Below are 11,901 nucleotides of genomic sequence, written 5' to 3' on the forward strand. Positions count from 1 at the left end.
AAACGTGGACAATAAATAGTTTGGACAAGAAGAGAATAGAAGCTTTCGAAATGTGGTGCTACAGAAAAATACTGGAGATCAAATTGGTAGATCACATAACTAATGATGAGGTATTGACTAGAATTGTAGAGAAGAGGAGTTTATGGCACAACTTGTCAAGAAGAAGGGACCAGTTGGTAGAACATGTTCTGAGGCATCCAGGGATCACAAATTTAGCATTGGAGGGCAGAGCGGAGGGTAAAAATCGTAGAGGGAGACCAAGAGATGAGTACACTAAGCAGATTCAGAAGGATGTAGGTTGCAGTAAGTACTGGGAGATTAAGAAGCTTGCACAGGATAGGGTAGCATGGAGAGCTGCATCAAACCAGTCTCAGGACTGAAGACCATAACAACAACAACATTTGTTGGAGATAGTGCCGTTTTACAAAAATTGTCACCTCATTTCCGTGTTTGCCGATTACAGCGCCGTCTATCATGAAACGAAAGAAATGTTTCATTCAAAAGGTACATATATTTTCATAGAAAATCGAAATCTGCAATAAAAAATAGGTGTTCCTATTTAAGATTTCCAAGTCGTCCCCTCCTCCTCCCTCTTCGAGGTGAACAACGTTTATGACCACTTTTTTTAATCTGATGTGTGTTTCGCAAAATATTCTGACAAACAGTTTTAAACCACCACCTCAAACACTGCCCTCCCTCCTTCCTTGCAGTCCTTGCCACCTTCAACAACATAATCCTAGCCACTGGCTTTTACCCCGACCTGATGTTCTCCAAACCCAACAAGCCTCCATCTGATGCCTCTTCCTATCGCTCTATATGTCTCACGTAAGTGTTCAGCAAGCTCCTGGAATCCATCCTTACCCAGCACACCCATCACCACCTCCACCGACAACACCTCCTCCCCAACACCCAATGTGGCTTTCGACCTTCTCTTCTGATGACCAGCTCCGACGCGTCACTCATCTCGTATCCCTCCAGCTTAACTCCTGTCACTCCGCCATTTTTGTCTCCCTCGACCTCAAGAAGGCCTATGACCGTGTCTGGCATTCCGATCTCCTGCTTAAATTCCAGACCTACGCTCTTCCTGTTAACTATGTCTGTCTGTTTGCCTCCTTCCTCTCCTGCCGCCCCTCCTATGTTAACATCCATAACGCTAATTCCTGCACCTTCTACCCATCTGCGGCTGTGCCCCAGGGCTCTGTCCTCTCCCTCTCCTCTACCTCCTGTACATGGCAGATATGCCCCAACTACCCCCCCCCCCTCCAGTAAAAGTCCTTCAGTATGCCAATGACACCGCCTTCCTTGCCCTCGCTCCTACCCTTCGACGGTCCCAATGTCTTCTCCAGAATCACCTTGACCTTTTTGCTGCATGGTGTAACCAGTGGCTCCTGAAAATCAATCCTTCCAAGACCCAGGCAATCATCGTAGATCGTACCACTAGCTCCTTCTGGCTCCTTTATTTTTCCCTTGCCATCTGTGCCCGTCCTGTCCACCTCTCCCCCACCCTCACCTACCTTGGCCTCGCCATTGACCGTCACCTCACCTGGATCCCTCATCTCCGCTCTATCTAATCCAAAGCCCACAACCGCCTCTGACTCCTCAAACTCCTCTCTGGCCGGACATGGGGGTTGAACCCCTCTACCATTCTACAACGTACAAATCCTTAATCTGTCCCATCCTCTGTTGTGCCAGTCCTGCATCCTCGAGCGCCATGTACTCCACCCCGCCTTCCGAATACACCTCCCATCCCCCATGCAGATCCTCTACGACCCCCCCTTCTGCTCCTTTTCCTCGAACATATCTGCATCCTCTACACCTCCCGCTGACTTGATCCCCCTCATCCCCTAGTTGCTCCTCTCCTCTCCAACTCCCACCCTCTGCTGCAACATTCACTGTTGTGTCCCCCCTACCTTCCACCTATACACCCATCATCTTCTTTCCCAAGGTGGCTTCCATTGACTCCACCTCCCAGATGATACCCTCTCTCCCTCCATTTATCCCCCCTATCAACTCTGATCCTCACCTCCCCCTCCCTTCCTCTGTCCTTTTCCTGGGATTCCTCTTCCTCCCCTCCCATCCTGTTTTTTTTCCTCTTCCCTGCCTACACTCTCTTTGACTCCCTTCTCTCCCCAGAGTCCTTTTGCATTCCGCTCCTCTGCCTTTCCCCACTCCCTCTCACGTCTGCCCTGCCCCCTCCCTTATGAGTCCTCTCCCTTCGTTGGATCCTCCCGCCCCACTTCGTTTTTCTTCTCCTCTCCCTTTTTTCCCCTCATCTGTCCAGGTCCTCGCATCTACCCTTGGCTGTGGCGTGTCATCTTCATGCCAACTCTTTAGTACAGTGTTTTAACTGAGTGTTAAGTGTTGTGTGTCTTTTCCGAAGTGTTGCGAACAGAAATCATACTGTTACTGGTGTGTGATATTTTTATATCTCTTGCGAAGAGAAACCAGACTGTCACTGTGTTTTTTAATTGTCTGTCTACTATTTTACCTGTCTGCTTCCTGTGTATTTTATAAGGATCGCCAACCCTTTGTTTTATATTTTAACTTCCGCAATTTTACGCCATTTTACAATTTAAGTCACCGTTTTTATCGCCTATTTTTATTGTTTATTATCTTGTTCTTATGTTTTAAAAATTCTGTAGGCTGAAGAGCGGCATACTAAGCTGCTGCCAGCCCGCCCTCTCGGGGGCGAATCGAAACTCAATAAAGGAAAAAAAAACAGTTTAGATGCCTCACCCTGTAATTGAATGTACAGGGTGTTACAAAAAGGTACGGCCAAACTTTCAGGAAAAATTCCTCACACACAAATAAAGAAAAGATGTTATGTGGACATGTGTCTGGAATCGCTTAATTTCCATGTTAGAGCTCATTTTAGTTTCGTCAGTATGTACTGTACTTCCTCGATTCACCGCCAGTTGGCCCAATTGAAGGAGGGTAATGTTGACTTCGGTGCTTGTGTTGACATGCGACACATTGCTCTACAGTACCTAGCATCAAGCACATCAGTACGTAGCATCAACAGGTTAGTGTTCATCACGAACGTGGTTTTGCAGTCAGTGCAATGTTTACAAATGCGGAGTTGGCAGATGCCCATTTGATGTTTGGATTAGCATGGGGCAATAGCCGTGGCCCGGTACGTTTGTATCGAGACAGATTTCCAGAACAAAGGTGTCCCGACAGGAAGACGTTCGAAGCAATTGATCGGCGTCTTGGGGAGCACGGAACATTCCAGCCTATGACTCGCGACTGGCGAAGACCTAGAACGACGAGGACACCTGCAATGGACGAGGCAATTCTTCGTGCAGTTGACGATAACCCTAATGTCAGCGTCAGAGAAGTTGCTGCTGAACAAGGTAACGTTGACCACGTCACTGTATGGAGAGTGCTACGGAAGAACCATTTGTTTCCGTACCATGTACAGCGTGTGCAGGCACTATCAGCAGCTGATTGGCTTTCACGGGGACACTTCTGCGAATGGTTTATCCAACAATGTGTCAATCCTCATTTCAGTGCAAATGTTCTCTTTACGGATGAGCCTTCATTCCAACATGATCAAATTGTAAATTTTCACAGTCAACATGTGAGGGCTGACGAGAATTGTGCAATCACGTCATCAACACAGATTTTCTGTGAACGTTTGGGCAGGCATTGTTGGTGATGTCTTGATTGGGCCCCATGTTCTTCCACCTACGCTTAATGGAGCACGTTATCATGATTTCATACGGGATACTCTACCTGTGCTGCTAGAACATGTGCCTTTACAAGTACGACACAACATGTGGTTCATGCACGATGGAGCTCCCGCACATTTCAGTCGAAGTGTTCGTGCGCTTCTCAACAACAGATTCGGTGACCGATGGATTGGTAGAGGCGGACAAATTCCATGGCCTCCACGCTCTCCTGACCTCAACCCTCTTGACTTTCATTTATGGGGGCATTTGAAAGCTCTTGCCTACGCAACCCCGGTACCAAATGCAGACACTCTTTGTGCTCGTATTGTGGACGGCTGTGATACAATACGCCATTCTCCAGGGGTGCATCAGCGCATCAGGGATTCCATGCGACGGAGGGTGGATGCATGTATCCTCGCTAACGGAGGACATTTTGAACATTTCCTGTAACAAAGTGTTTGAAGTCACGCTGGTACGTTCTGTTGCTGTGTGTTTCCATTCCATGATTAATGTGATTTGAGGAGAAGTATTAAAATGAGCTCTAACATGGAAAGTAAGCGTTTCCGGAGACATGTCCACATAACATATTTTCTTTCTTTGTGTGTGAGGAATGTTTCCTGAAAGTTTGGCCATACCTTTTTGTAACACCTTGTAGATATTTGTATATTATATATATTTAAAAATTAAAAGCCAGTGTCCCTCTGAATGTTTATTAGAGCATCATGTAAAAATTTGAAATAAATTGGTCAAGAACTTTTCGAGATTTTTTGCTAACAGCATTTCCCCTATCCCTATTATACATACATGTCTTTACCATACATACTTAAAAAAATTGTCCTATGTCTGTTCCAAAGTCAATTAGACTACTGTGCAAAAACAGGAACAAAATCTGTGAAGAACTTTTCAAGGGTTTTACTAGCAATGTTTCCCCTTTATGTATTACATATATGATTATGTATCATATGTATTAAAAGATATGTGACCTATGTCCATCCGAACATTTATTAGAGTATCATGTAAAAATCTGAGGTAAATTGATCAAGAACTTTTTGAGCTTTTTGCTAACCTGTCCCCTTTATGTACTATATATACATTTATATGCCATGCACATCAAAGAAATATGTAAATTGTGGCCAGTGGAATGTGTAGTAGAGTACTATGTAAACATTTGAATTAAATCAGATAAAAACTTTTCAAGATTTTGGCTAAATTACATCTCCTCATTTCTTGCATACATATATAGACTATATCAATCCAAATTTTTACTACTCATGTAGCAGTTTCAAATAAACTGATTAAGAACTGTTGGAGATTTTTGCTAATGAGCTTTCCCCTTTATGTCTTTATGTATATATTTATATAGCACATCTGTTTAAAAAGTATATAGCCTATGTCAGTCTGAAAGTTTATTAGCATGTAGTGTAAAAACAGAAAAATCGGACAAGGACTTTTAGAGATATTTAATAATGTTTCCCCTTTATGTAGCATATATACATTTACATATCATATGTATTTAAAAAATATGTAGTCTATGTCAGTCCGAATGTTTATCAGAGTATCATGTCAAATTGTGAACCGAATTGGTCAAGAACTTTATGGACATTTGTATTAACAACCTTTACCATTTATATAGTGCATATACATTTATATAGCACAAAATGCTTAGCCTACGTACGTCTGAATTTTTATTAGTGTATGGTGTAAAAAAACTTTTCAAGGCCTACATACAAATATTAAAAAAAGTTTTGCATCATCTCGGTTCCGAGAGTTCCGGAACCTGCACAGAAAATTGGAATAGAGATCAACATAAACATCATTTGTGCCCTTTTTATTGCTCGTGTAAACCACACATTGCATGTTGTATCACCATTCATCGAGCTCTTCAGAGGTGGTGGTACAGACTGCCGTACACACCGGTACCTCTAGTACCCAGTAACACGTCCTCTTGCATTGATGCATGCCGGTATTCGTTCGTGGCACACTAACCACAAGTTCATCAAGGCACTGTTGGTCCAAATTGTCCCACTTGTCAACGGTGATTCAGCGTAGATCCCTCAGAGTGGTTGGTGGGTCACATCGTCCATAAACAAATGGCTCTGAGCACTATGGGTCTTAACATCTGAGGTCATCAGTCCCCTAGAACTTAGAACCACTTAAACCTAACTAATCTAAGGACATCACAGACACCCATGCCCGAGGCAGAATTCGAACCTTCGATCGTAGCAGTCCAGACTGTAGCGCCTAGAACCGGTCGGCCAACCCGTCCGTCCGTCCGTAAACAGCCCTTTTCAATCTATCCCAGGCATGTCGATAGGGTTCATGTCTGGAGAACATGTTGGCCACTCTAGTCGAGCGATGTCGTTATCCTGAAGGAAGTTATTCACAAGACGTGCACGATGGGGGAGCGAATTGTCGTCTATGAAGACGAATGCCTCGCTAATACGCTGCTGATGTGGTTGCACTATCGGTCGGAGGATGGATTTCACATATCGTACAGCCGTTATGGCGCCTTCCACAGCCACCAGCGGCGTACGTCGGCTCCACATAATGCCACCCCAAAACAGCAGGGAACATCCACATTGCTGCACTCGCTGGACAGTGTTTCTAAGTCATTCAGCCTGACCGCGTTGCCTCCAAACACGCCTCTGACAATTGTCTGGCTGAAGGCATATGCGACAAACATTGGTGAAGAGAACATGATGCCAATCCTGAGCAGTCCATTCAGCATGTTGTTGGGCCCATCTGCACCGCGCTACATGGTGTCGTGGTTGCAAAGATGGACCTCGCCATGTGCGTCGGGAGTGAAGTTGCACATCATGCAGCCTATTGCTCACAGCTTGAGTCGTAACACGATGTCCTGTGGCTGCACGAAAAGCATGGTGGCGTTGCTGTCAGGGTTCCTCCGAGCCATAATCCGAAGGTTGCGGTCATCCACTGCAGCAGTAGCCCTTGGGGAGCCTGAGCGAGTCATGTCATCGATAGTTTCTGTCTCTCTGTATCTCCTCCACGTCGGAACAACATTGCTTTGGTTCACTCCGAGACGCCTGGACACTTCCCTTCTTGAGAGCCCTTCCTGGCACAAAGTAACAATGCGGACGCGATTGAACCGAGGTATTGATCGTCTAGGCATGGTTGTACAACAGACAACACGAGCAGTGTACCTCTTTCCTTGTGGAATGACTGGAACTGATCGGCTGTCGGACCCCCTCCGTCTAATAGGCGCTGCTTATGCAGGGTTGTTTACATCTTTGGGCGGGTTTAGTGACATCTCTGAACAGTCAAAGGGACTGTGTCTGTGATACAATATTCACAGTCAACGTCTATCTTCAGGAGTTTTGGCAACGCCGTGAAGCAAAACTTATTTGATGTGTGTTATTAGTAACCTATGTCTATCCAAAGTGGATAGACAGTGTGAAAAATTTAAAGTAAATTGATGAAGTACTTTCCGCAATTTTTGGTAACAACGGTAAGCTACAATTTGTTTTTATATAGTAGAAGATGTATGTATTTGTATATATTACATTTACATTTAAATTGTGTTGTGTATATTGGTCCGAACGGTTATTATAAAAAAGCACTCCGTCTTCAGGCCAACAGTGGCCTACCGGGACCATCCGACCGCCGTGTCTGCCTCAAGGGGGGATGTGGATAGGAGGGGCGTGGCGTCAGCACACCGCTCTCCTGGTTGTTATGATATTATTCTTGACCGAAGCCGCTACTATTCGGTCGAGTAGCTCCTCAATTGGCATCGCGAGGCTAAGTGCACCCCGAAAAATGGCAACAGCGCATGGCGGCTCGGATGGTCACCCATCCAAGTACCGACCACGCCCGACAGCTCTTAACTTCGGTGATCTCACGGGAACCGGTGTATCCATTGCGGCAAGGCCGTTGCCGAACGGTTATTATAGTATCGTGAAAATTTTTTAAGTAAATTGGCCGAGAGGTTGTCGAGACTGTTCTCCACAACATGTGCCCCGTCAACAACTTTTTGAGTTTCTTGGTAACAACATTTTCCCTTTATATACTCGTTGTTTACACATTGATATACCAGATATACTAAGAATTATGCAGCTTATGTCCGTTAGAACGTCTATAAGCGTATCATGTAAAAATCTGAAGTAAATAGGCATAAATCTTCCGAGATTTTTGGTAACAAAGTTAAACAACGACTTGTCTTTACGTAGCGATATAGATAGCTACAGGGTTTTTGTGCCTGCCAACTGGTAGACCAGTTGTGCTATTTTGCGTGTCAAGATATCTGTGGGAAGAAGGAAACTGCCCTCCTCAAGTGCCATCCTTATACATTATCTGGATAGAAGAGTGCTGTACAACAGTTCCCAGATGGAATAGTACCTGGATGGGGTAGTGTGGCGGGACAGTGTCCCCAAAGCATTGTACAGCATGTTACAGGGCAGGATAGTAAGGCGTGGATACGAACACGGCAATGGGATTATTCAGTTTGGAACTCGATTGAGCCGCCTCACTTCCTTGACACACAAAATAGTGGAATTGGGCTAAGAATTTACCAATGGATTGCAAGATAAGCAAACTTAGAAGGTGTGACTGATGGTGATGTTAGGGGCAAGTGAAAGGAAGTATGATCATCTTGGGTCTTACAAGCTGCGGTCTAGGGGTAACGTCCTTGGTTAACAACCAAAACGCCCTTGGTCTGTGGTCGTACCCTGCCACCACATAAGAATAAAAATCAGCAGCATAGTCGGTCGAAGACTTCCGACGTAAGCAGTCGTCCTCATTATGCCAATGGCCTTGTCAAAGAGGGTGGAGGAGCGGATAGAAGTTACAGCACTCTTTTGCCCTTGGGCTGGGACACTGCCCCTACAGGAGGGAAAATTAGCAAAGATCAATGGCATGAGGAACCATAAGGCATTGGAAACCACTGCATTAAATACATGTAATGTGTATTCAAAGGACATGTGGACTGTAACTGAAAGTGTCACGATGATCTCTTCATTGGCAAGAGATTCCAGAATAGTTCCCCATTCAGATCTCTGGGACGGGACTGCCAAGGGGCGGTGACCATGAGAAAAATATTGAATCTGCAATGAGAAGTTAACGTTCTACGAATCAGAGCGTGGAATGTCAGAAGTTTGAACATGGTAGGGAAGCTATAAAATCTGAAAAGGGAAATGCAAAGACTCAGTCTAGATATTGGGGAGGGGGGGGGGGGGGGGAAATCATATGAGTGCAGGATAATATCAACAGCAGCAGAAAATGTTATAACGGGAGTAGGATTCGTTATGAGTAGGAAGGTAGGGCAGTGAACAGTTCAGTGATAGGATTGTTCTCATCATAAGCGACAGCAAACCAAACTTACCATGCTAGTTCAGGTATATAGGCTGACGTCGCGAGCTGAAGATAAAGATACAGAGAACGTATATGAGGATACCGAACGGGTAATTTAATATGTAAAGGGAGATGAAAATCTAATAGTAATGGGGGACTGGAACGCAGTTGTGGGGGAAGGAGAGGAAGAAAGGGTTACGGGAGAATGTGCGCTTGGTACTTGGAATGAGAGAGGAGAAAGGCTAATTGAATTCTACAATAAATACGGGAAAATACATCGAAAAGCTGGGAAATTCAGAGAGTACTTGCGTGTCTTCTGGGTGTTGCAGAACAATTATTGTACATGGGAACGAGTATGCGACAGTAAGAGGAATCCAAGAAAACGATGACATGGAAGCGCCGGGAACCAGGGAAACAGTTACTTTTTTCCGTCGTGACAGCATTCTACTGTATCTCTATAGAGGTAACAGTGATACACGTGAGTTAATTACTGTATTTGACGCTTTCCAGGAAAACAGACAACCATCTGCCTCTAAACTTACATGCATCTGCATTAAAGGATGACAGAGAGTGGATGGAGCGATCGGTTGAGAGGGACCTGTAACGAGGTATGATTTAATGGCAGACTGATGATGCAATGTAGAGAGGAAAGGAGATATTACTGCCGGTCATTAGACCATTTTTTCCGTTGTTCTGTCAAAATGCATCAGTTGAGTGACATAGCCTGCATTCGACTCATATACAAACACGTGTTCTGTATGTGAGTTAGAGCACTTGCGATCGTTAACAGCAAACCTCTCGGTCACTGGAGGACTTCCATCTCATGTATGATGAAACGTGACCATCCTTTTTCGCCACATTCCTGTACACAAACGAAGATTTATGTGACGCATCCCAGTTTCCTCTATTTTTTTTCAAGTTTTCGCGTAATGGTTTTCGCAGATGAGATAAATTTTTAGTTTCTCAGTCGTTTACAGCATGCTCCAACTTGCTAAAATGGTTGAAATGGCCCTGAGCACTATGGGACTTAACATCTGCGGTCATCAGTCCCCTAGAACTTAGAACTACTTAAACCTAACTAACCTAAGGACATCACAGACATCCATGCCCGAGGCACGATTCGAACTTGCGACCGTAGCAGTCGTGCGGTTCCGGAGTGAAGCACTTAGAACTGCTCGGCCCCACCTTGCTAAAGTTTTGGGTTTCTAGAGAAAGAATTTCCAGCGTATATATTCGGAATTATAGTGTACGACCGATCCGTAGTATATTGCTAAGAGCTTGATATCGAGAATTATCACGAAAATGGTATGATATTCTAGTAAACCATGTGAAAATACACATGTTCTTGTAATCCCAGTGTCTGGAGATGGGTGAAGAAAGCAAGCTAGCAAGCATGTAGGGGCCGGAAACAGTAATATCTTTGTGGCAGCCTTTGTACAACAGTTTGGAGAGTGACCTCGGTCTGCTGAGATTGCTCTGGTCACGCGTTCGTCTAGTGTGTGTACAGGGGCAAATGACTTGTGACTGTCGACAGCAGACTGCTCAATCTCGTGGGAAATATCTAGTGCTATGAGGGGTATATAGTGTGCAGATGCTTATCCTATCTGTCTTCGCGGTATATGTACGAGTGTCTGGTGGTTGACAGCTATATGAAGGATGCAGATTTTGTAGTGCGATTTTGTAGTGCAGGATGCGAACTGTGTGTTCACTACTTCGATACGGTATGTGGCGATATATCGGACATCGGTTTCACGCTGAAATATTCAAGCTTCCATCCTCAGTGACAGAGCAGTGTAACTGAGTAAGAGTCTTTCCATATTTCATGATCTGTAGACCACTTTTGTAAGGTTTAACTGTCGGTGCAATACTGCGATCTGTACAAACTAGTTCTGCAGCTGAAAGTCTCGTCTGCAGAAAAAAAGGCGGACAGTGCTCCCACACTGGGAGCATCAGTAATTTGGTGGGTAAATTCAGTAAGAGCTAATCAGAATGCTCCATTCATTCACAAGACATTCTTTGTGTTGGGACATAGGAGCCTCTGCGGACTGGTTTGAACAAGATGGGGGCGAGGTATCTACGGAAAGTTCTGAGAGTAATGTGATGTTCAAGTGCTCAAAGACAAGTTGAAGCAGACCATCCATTGAAACGTCCCCTTAGAACAACTTATACATATGAAACGTCCACTTAGAACAATTGTACAAGACTGTGCTTAACCTGGCACACAATAATTTTAGCGCAACGCAATCTGACTATCAAAAATCCCTGCAAAAGAATGGCTCTGAGTAACATTAAACTATACCTTTCAGAAATCACTTACCTCACAAAAAATCTTCGTTGCTCGAACTACTGCAATACAGTGAGCGCCACTACTCCCAGCTAAATAAAACATTCAAACTACTGAAGGCACTAACTACTGATAGGGATAGTTAGCAAATGAAAGATATTAATAGAGAACAAACAATGTATTTACCTTAATATTCATAATTGACATCCAGTATTACAAAACTCCGCCATCTCTCTCCCCACATCCACCACTGCTGGCGGCTCACCTCCAACTGCCCAACGCAATCTGCTGTTCACATCCAGCTATAGCAGTTCATGACAACAATGGCAGGCAACAATGCAAACTAGCCACATACTGCACACAGCACAGCCAGTGATTTTCATACAGAGTGCTACGTAACGTTGCCAATAAAAAAACATAAACAGCAAACTTACATAAAGAAAACATAAACAGCCTACTTACATAGCCCCCATGCTCCCCACAAAAAATTTTACAAATTTTTTTGGGCAGTGGCCAATACAGATTTGAAAAAATTTTTCATAATTACAATAACAAAGATATCAAATGCACACACTTATTAATACAATGTTGGTCAAAAGCTAAAATTTTCTCACAGTCAATAAAGACAGTCCTGATCATTCA

The 11,901-nt window shown here is 44.3% G+C and overlaps 1 pseudogene; it reads right to left on the reverse strand.

Annotated features, from left to right (window-relative positions):
* Window positions 1–7,446: 7,446 nt before the first annotated feature.
* On the reverse strand, window positions 7,447–7,564 carry LOC126093193 (5S ribosomal RNA; annotated as a pseudogene).
* Between the last annotated feature and the right edge of the window lie 4,337 nt (window positions 7,565–11,901).

The sequence above is a fragment of the Schistocerca cancellata genome, chromosome 7, assembly GCF_023864275.1.
Source record: "Schistocerca cancellata isolate TAMUIC-IGC-003103 chromosome 7, iqSchCanc2.1, whole genome shotgun sequence".
In the NCBI taxonomy this organism is placed as follows: Eukaryota; Metazoa; Arthropoda; class Insecta; order Orthoptera; family Acrididae; genus Schistocerca; species Schistocerca cancellata.